This window comes from Bison bison, unplaced genomic scaffold (assembly GCF_000754665.1).
Source record: "Bison bison bison isolate TAMUID 2011002044 unplaced genomic scaffold, Bison_UMD1.0 scf7180017845656, whole genome shotgun sequence".
NCBI lineage: Eukaryota > Metazoa > Chordata > Mammalia > Artiodactyla > Bovidae > Bison > Bison bison.
The window spans coordinates 1,584-10,185 of record NW_011476229.1 but is presented as its reverse complement, the minus strand read 5'-3'; the positions used below and the strand labels follow the sequence as shown (position 1 = coordinate 10,185).

Below are 8,602 nucleotides of genomic sequence, written 5' to 3'. Positions count from 1 at the left end.
TTGGGAGTGAGAGATGTGAGAAACCCTCATCTTCACAGGGGGTGTTTTCCCTTGCAAACGAGCCCTGGGGGAAAGTTCAGGTCACAGCTCTGGGTCCAGGAGAAATCTAACTAGAGAGGGGCTGGGGCAACTGAACAGGGGCCTGTGGCCCTGGACCTACCAGAGCAAAAAACAACACAGGAAAGATGAGAGGAAAATGGATGAGAAGGGAAGGGGAGCACTCACCCAGATAGAGAGCAGAAACTGTCCCCAGCAGCAGAAGGAGCAGGACCAGGCAGCCTTTCATGTCCCTGCAGGCTTGTGACAGACACAGCTCCACGTTCCCTCCTGGGGTCTTCCCTTGTGTCTGCACGGCCCCTGGAACACAGTGGAGAGGCAGGGTCTGCTCAACTGGTAGATTAAAGGGCAAAGTAGAGAGCTTCCTTGTCTCCCAGCGAACAGACCCCGAGCTGGAGGATCAGGGGAAGAGCAGGGGGTTGTCAGCTCAAGTCCCTTTTCCTGAGAGCGTGTCACTGCTCCCTGGGCCAGAGCTCAGCTCAGACCGGCTCTTCTGCAGGCACAGGCGTGCTCACCTTCAGGGCCAGAGTCAGACACACTGGGGAAGAAGGGGGAGGACAGGGGTCATTAAGGTGTACAGGACCGGAGTCCCCGCTGGTTCCCATATAAAGCCTGGGTTCTTCCCAGGCCTGGACCTGTCCTCCCGGGGAAACCGAGGGAGTCTTACCTCCTGAGAGTCTGAAGCCTCCGCTCTCAGCCTCTGGCTGTTGGCGCACAGAAGCTGCCCTTATACTGGGCTTTGGGGAAATGGGAAGAGGCCAGGAGGATTGCCCCAGGCTAGGGGGTTGGACAGCAGGGCTGATAAGAGGTTGGCTCAGTCCTCCCACCCTTGGGCCCTGCACTCTGTTGGGACGTCAGGGACCTGCCTCCTGTTTGGACATAGATGTCCCAACACCCTAGTAGGCTCCAGAAGCCCCCGTGACTACTGTCCAGACTGAATTTTTATCAGTGCCCCTAAAGGGTCGAGGTCTGTACAATCCTCTTCAGTCCCAGAAGCAGCCTTCCCTGGGTCAGTTTTCCAGCAAATGCCATGGAGGATCCGGGGGCAGGGAAACCAGGGGGAGGAGGGGGAGGTAAGGGAGGCTCGGCCCTCCTGAGCTCTTGTTAGGCCGTGTGTGCACGCTTCCTGTGCGTCACATCCCTGGATCCTCACCTTCCTCACCTCAGTCCCACGAGGACGTGCGATCAGCCCGACTTCACTGATGTGAAGAGTGAGATTCAGAGAGGGCAGGTGACTTGCCAAGGTTGTGTGGGAAGTGGGGGAGCTGGGATTACTAAGCCTTTGAGGCTCAAAACCTTCTCTCCCTCTCTGTGTCTGTCTCTCCCCCTCTTTCCCTTCTTCACTCTCTTCCTGTTTCTCCCTCTCCTCTCTCTCCATCTCTTTCTCATCTTTAAGATGAAAAACGCATGCTCTTTCCTTTATACCGTGGCTCTCGATCAAGGCTCTCAGCCTTTGCACAATTATTGTTGGGAGTCAAATCATTCTTTGATGGGGGTCGGTGGAGGGGTTCTCCTATGTTTTGTAGAAAGTTCAGCACCGTTAAGTCACTCTGATACGTCTCCACACATTTCCAAATGTCCTCAAGAAAGCAAAACTGCCTCTCTCAAGTTCACTGACCTAGTTCAGGCCTTGTTGTCCAGCCTAGAGGCAGATCTCATAAGGAAGCAACAGCTGGAGTGGAGACCTTCGTACTGAGTCTTCCCATTCTCTGTGGGCCACGCTTCCCTTCTAGCCCACCAGCCCCCACGGTCGGCACAAGAGGCAGCAAATGAGGCACTCAGCTCAGTTGCAGAGTTCAAGGGGACACTAAAGAATTCAGTAGTCAAGATAAATAAACATTTCATGCAATCTTTCTTAAAAGTCAGAATCACTGCGAAAGTACCGTGATGAACAAACATCAATATATTCATCAATCAAGTTCCAGCCACATTCACTGCAATCCAAGGAGAGGCCAGCAAGGGCTGAGGCTGGATTCTGCCAGACGTCCCAGCCCTGAGCCCGTGGACCCGTCCAGGCGGGGCCTCCCTCTGGGGTACCCTCGCGGGACAGTGCATCGTTGTTCCTGCACTCCTCCAGCCCAGCGCTCAGGGCACCAGTGACGGGTCACCTAGGCTTTCTTGCCTGGCTGCTCTGCTCTCCCCCGGGCCCTGCAAATGAAGAAGTGTCTGAGAGGCCACTTCTGGGCTGATTACAGAGTAACGGTCTCAGCCGTTATCTCCCGGGGCCAACGGACCTGACCCTCAGCTTATCTACCTGACTTGGGGCTTGGGGGGAATTGGTCAATTCCAGAGAGGGAAAACCTGGTCTTCAGATTTCAAGCTGGAGACTTCCCTTGGAGGAGGAGTGGAGGCCTAGGCACTCCTCCATTATTCTCCCAGTCCTGGGCCCAGGCCAGGGACACCATTTCACACAGCAGTTGGGATGACCAATAACATCGGCTGGTGTTGCAAACCAACGCCATGATACGCTTCTCAAGCGCTGTTTCATGTAAACGTCCCTGTTTCACACATTAGGAAACAGCCTCTCAGAGAGCTGAAATAAGTTGCCCAAGACCACACGACAAGTCAGAGACAGGCCTTCCGGCTCCTTATCCGCCTGCCTACCCTTGGCCTCCTGTCCCTGGAATCCCATCCCTCTCTCCGGCCTCTCCCCTAGGCTGACCCTGGGCAAAGACATCCCAGTGACTTCAGGGGCCCCCTCGATATCATGATGATGTGGCCCAGTGTGAAACTGGAAACAGCTCTCTAGGCCTTGCCACGAGGCAGGCGGAGTCTTACTTCCCCAACCAAGGATCGGTCCCACACGCCCTGCAGGGGAAGCTCAGAGTCTTAACCATGGGGCTGGAAGTGTGGACATAACATTTCTGGAGCTCCACACCATCCCAACGCTGTGCTTCAGTAAGGCTTTTGTATCCTTATCCTACCCTCTTAGTCTTTACGTTCACCTGAGGGCCTTAGGCACCGCCGTTCTAGTCGACAGATCCATCAGAGAGGGGAAGTGACTTGCCCAAGGCCACACGGCGAGGTCGAAGACGCATGTCTGAGCCTAGTGAGTGACTCCCATGACCTTGCTGTCTTTGATTCGCTCAACTGTTACCCATTAGGTAGTGGCGCCTACCTTTTCAGCATCCGGGAAACCCCACCTCTCTAGCTTACCGCGGCATCTCTGTTCGTAGGGGTTTCAGCTCTGCCCCTTGTGTGAGGTCCGTCAGCCCCACATCTCGCAGAGGGCAGTGTGCTGTGTTGTAAAATGCAATCGCCACTCCAGAGTCAGCCACTTGGGTCTCAATATTCCCACCCACAAACCAAGGCTGATGACAGCGCCTACCTCTAACGAGATCCGCTCCAGTAACGCTCCGAGGACAGTGCCAGGCATGTGGGCTCGGGGTAGCCTTTGTAAGGAAACCAGGACCCAACTGTCCCCCTGGTCAACTACTACGCACCGAGAGTTGGCTGAGTGCTGGGGTCCAGCCCCAGTGGATCCAGGGAATTCGAAGCAGGGACGGGGTTAACGAACTGGATACAATAGCTTTAATTAAATATTAATTAGAGATATAAAGAGTAATAGAATAAGGAATGCTCAGTAGGAAAATTCAGCGGAGAAAAGAGGCTGAATAACTTGGTTTACATGGAAAGGTAATAAAGTTCCAAGACAAGGAATTTCATCACCTACATAGGCCGCAGGCATCCTCCCATTCTCCCGAAGGAGAGGAGACACTAAGGCCTCCCCGGTCAGATCTTAGAAGCCCAGGCACAATTAGTAGGCTTGACGAGCCTCCACGGTCCAGATGGGAATTCAGCCAGAAGGTGAGAGAAAGAACGACATGGGGAGACCAAGCTTCGGTGAACAAGGCCTGCACTTTATATTCCAAAGTAGTTTTTATACCTTAAGTTGTGCATAGAGGATAATGGGGGAAGGGGTAGAGTCATGCAAGGACAGCAGTCCTTGATCCTAATCGAAGCCAGGCTTTCAAACTTATCATATGCAAAAGTTTAGGTGATTTACATCATCTTCTGGCCAGGAGGCCTGTTAACATTTTATGACCCTTTCTTCAGAAAACTTATTTTTCTCAAAAGGTGATTATTCTAAAGTAAGGCACCACCCTCCGAAAGCATTAGATAAAGTTGCATTCCTATAGGGCAAAGGTGTGGTGGGCTATAACAAGAAGAGAATTAACTCAAGGGTCCAAGGTTACAAACATTAAAGCTCCTCCTTACATTCCTATACACCAATTATATTAATCAATACACTCCCAGGGACACAGTAGGTAAAGCATATGGAAACTTAGCAGCAAACATTGGCCCAACAAGTGAAAAACCCTTCACCAATACAATTTCTAATCAATCTTTTAACTGCTCAAAGGAATCTGTATTTAGATAGTTTAGAACATCTCATGCCTCTCATGGTTGGGAGGCTGTGAACAATCAAATGTGGCCGGAAGAACCTGTTCAGGCAGGCTAGAGGACTTCCAAAGGAGTCTGTAGGTTGAAACACTCTTGTCACGCCCAGGAACATTACCAACTGGAGCTGTAAGTTAACTCTTTTTCAGAGAGAGGTGGTGGGGGACAGCCCCCTGTAAAGTCAGAGGTGTAGGTGAGAGCACAAAGCAGTAAAGTAGGCAGACTCTGGTTTTGGGGGTGGGTGCTTGAGAATTTCCAGGGGGACTCCTGAGGCTCAATCCCGCCTTTGTGTATGCTGAGCCTCCTTCCTCATGACCTTTGCCACAGGCGGAGTTCCTCACACTGGCTCGTGGCAGCTGAGGGCCCGCTCTGTGTTCAGGATGATGTAAGGAACTCCAGGGACTCTGCTGTAAAGACGCCAGCTGAACTGCCCAGGGCTTAGTTAGCGTCGTTTTGCAGGGGAGGGTGACACGAACCCCACATGTGGGGATATCAGGCCAGCGCTCCTACTGTATTTAAAATGTATCTAAGGATGTGTAAGATGCGGCCTGTCGCCTGCACTGTATCGTAGACTGCGCGGGGAATTGTCCCAGAGGAGACTCACCCTGTGATGGAGCCACGTCAAGACACAGACTCTTTCCAGGAGCCCAAATGCCTCCTTGTTGATTTAACCCCCAAAGATAGAAGTCACACCTCTGCCTCTAACACACCGCCAACAGAAGAGATTTGTGAGGAACGAGATGAAGTCTCCTTGAGCACAAAGTCAGAGCCCAGCACATATTTAATGCTTCATAAACGAGGGACTTTGTTGCTCTTTATGATTAATTCTGGAACAAAGAGAAGCAACGCCTCCCCGCACCAGAGCACAAAATCCCTGAGGACAGGAGCGAAAGCTCTGCACCGGCACAGGCCTGAACCCCTAAGTTGTGTCGGAAAACCGCCGTCATGGAAATCTAGACAACAGCAGGTACAGCGGACCTCGGTTTGATTTCTTTCTTTTTCACCTCACTCTGCAAACTTGCGTAAGTAGCCTCTCCTATCGGGGCCACACTCAAAACATTAAGCTTCTTGATTTGCTTAAGGCCTTGGGGTGGGACTTCCCTGGTGATCCATTGGCTGAGACTCCAAGCTCCCAAATCAGGGCCCGGGGTTCCATCCCTGGTCAGGGAATTAGATCCCACTTGCTGCCACGAACAGAGCCTGTGAGACAGAGCTCCTGAGCGCCTGAGTTCTACAGTTCAGGGCCACAGCTAGAGAAGCCTTTGAGCTCCAAGGAAGACCCAACACAGCCAAATCAAATACATAAAAAATGAAATAAATTTTAAGTGAGGTTTTTCCTTTGCCTCTAAGACCGTTGGACCTTCTATACTTCTGTGAATTTCAGCAATTCTGGAGAAAAGGGCTTCACGGCATTGACGCCTTACTTTCTCACCACACCCCCAGCAGAGGGTTCAGGACGCCCTCCTTCCTCACCTCGGACTGGGACTCCCTCGGCCCCAGCGAGGTTGGAATCCTGTGCCCCAAGGGGAACACAAGAGTAGAGGACTCCAGGCTTCCCTGATGGGCCAGTGGTTACGAGTCCACCTTGCAAGGCAAGGGACACTGGTTCAGTCCCTGGTCTGGGAAGATGTCAGGTGTCTCGGGGCAACTGACCCCTGAGCTGCAACTAGAGGGTAGTCCTCACTGTTGCAACCAGAGAGAGCCTGCGCGCAGTGATGAAGACCAGCACAGCCACACGCAAATGACTCTTTTAAAAGGTAGTGCACGGTCTCCTGCCTCCCCTCCATGTGTATCCCATGTGATCATGTCCAGGAAGCAGCCAACACTTCCAGCCATGAAATCCTGCTGACTGAAAGGCCACGCTCTGGAGATCCTTGCATCCCTCCATGGGTCACATTCTGATGGTCAGCCTGGGGCACAAACCAGGTCACCACTTCTCTAAGCCTGGTTCTGTCAAAGGGACAATAGTTACTGATCACACAAGGCCATCCTCGAAGGTGCCTGCCACAGCTAGGGGCTTCCCAGGGAGCACGAGTGGTAACTAAGCCGCCTGAAAAGGCAGATGACATAAGAGACATGAGTTCAATCACTGGGTTGGGAAGATCCCCTGGAGAAGCGCACGTCAACCCAGACCAGTATTCCTGCCTAGAGAATCCCATGGATGGAGGAGCCTGACCAGCTGCAGTCCATGGGGTCACAGAGAGTTGGGTATGACGGAAGTGCCTTAGCACACGTGCTTGCACTCGCAACGGCTGGGGTGCTTTACAGATGCACAATAAGCAGAAACAAGTAGCAGATTCTTTTGTGTTCCCTGGAGAAGGAATGACAACTCGCTCCAGTATTCTTGCCTGGAGAATTCTATGGACAGAAGAGCCTGGCAGGCTTCAGTCCATAGGCTCGAAAATAGTTGAACACAACTGAGCAAATTTCACTTGGTGCTTGTATGGCAATCATCCTTATGTTCCTGAAGCTGTGTCTTATCATATTCTGAGATCTCACACAGAGTTGTACATATTTTAATAACAGTTTGACTTATGCTAAGTCCCCAGATACAGACCCTGAAACAGGATTTGAGCAAGTAGAGTATTTGGGAGGTGCTGGAACTCAGAGGAGGGTTCACACGGGGAAGAGAAGTCAGCCAATACACTGTGTGTGATAAAGCCAGCTTCCTCAGTGGATAACTGCAAGTTGATCCTGCTGGGAAACCCTGGGAAGTGGTGCCCAATACATGCCCCAGAATTATTCCACTAGAGGGGGCAAAGGACTGCAATTCTCACACACTCACTCCTGGGAGCTGTGGACTGTTCCCAGGGACTTGTTACTATCCAGGCACACTAAGGCAATAGCCGTTTGTGGGAGAAAATGCCCTCAGACATGGAGATGCAAGTACAGTGCGTTGAGAGTCCAACTTGAAGACCGGAGACGGGACCAGGGAAGTCCTGCCAAACATTTAGGATCAGGATATGTGTGTGGAAGTCCCGCTCGGTCTCCGACTGTCCAACCTGGGCAGGAAGACGAGCCTGACTCCTCATCCGTAGGATGGGGTGGCCACGCCTGCCTTCCTCTTGTTAGAGCCAGAGGGATGCATATGTCCCTGGGACACAGAGAATGTGAGGGTGACCATCAATATGGGTCTCCATTTCAGCTGGCCAGCCGGTGTCCAGCATGGTCCAGCCCCCCTTTAAGGGGGATGCCGGGCAGGCAGCAGCAGCAGCAGGCACGGACAGGCCAGCGCTGCCTACCTGCTTCCCTTCCCAAGCCGCAGCCCCTCTCCTTCCCTCTCGCCTCCTCAGGGGTCGCTGGATACCCTTCACTAGCTTGCCATCAGTGCCTGGAATTTGCGTCCCGGGCAGCCGGCCATCCCTGGGGCAGCGGCTACATGTGTGACCCTGGGCACCTGAGGGGAGGTGGGAGAGGGGTGACCGACAGCAAGCCTAGAGGGAGGGGCGTAGGAAGAGCCAGGACCTCCGGAGAGGGGCCTCCTGGGTCTCTAGACTCATCTCCACCTCGGTGTGGGGTGGGGAGGGAAAGACCCTCTGGGGCTGAGTCGGGGGAACAAGAGGCTGAGAGCCCTTCCTGCTGTGTCTTCACAGGACACCCTGCAGTCACTCACTGAGGCTCAGCCTCCTGTTCCACTCTTTCTACTGAGGTGGATCATCTGGGCAGCCTCCACCTGGGCCCTCCCACCCCCAGCAATAAAAGTGCTTTCCTGAAACGGATTTCTTTTCCTTCCAGACACTGATCTTCTCTGCTTAGCCCCACCCAAGAGCTTTCTGCCTTGTAAAGATCATGTCTCCCCACCCTACTGTGTTCCATAAAAAGGACTAGAAGTTATCACTCTGAAGGAGACTGTAGTGTGGGGTCCATGGGGCCTTCTTAGAGAGAGAGGAAGGGGCCCACATATTGTTTCCATAGGACACCCCATTACTGGGCATGTGCTTTGCAGGTGCTACCAGTGGCAAATGTGACTGCTGATGGAAGGAAGGTCCAATGCTATAAAGAGCAATATTGCATAGGAACCTGGAATGTTAGGTCCATGAATCAAGGCAAATTGGAAGTGGTCAAACAGAAGATGGCAAGAGTGAACATTGACATTTTAGGAATCAGTGAACTAAAATGGACTGGAATGGGTGAATTTAACTCA

General features: G+C 52.5%; 1 long non-coding RNA gene across 1 annotated transcript; it reads right to left on the bottom strand.

Annotated features, from left to right (window-relative positions):
* Positions 1-231: 231 nt before the first annotated feature.
* On the bottom strand, positions 232-750 carry LOC104985922. The gene is made up of 3 exons (XR_824977.1): positions 725-750; positions 573-595; positions 232-357 (listed from the first exon to the last, which is right to left on the bottom strand). It is a non-coding gene; the product is annotated as an uncharacterized LOC104985922 (long non-coding RNA).
* Positions 751-8,602: the final 7,852 nt, after the last annotated feature.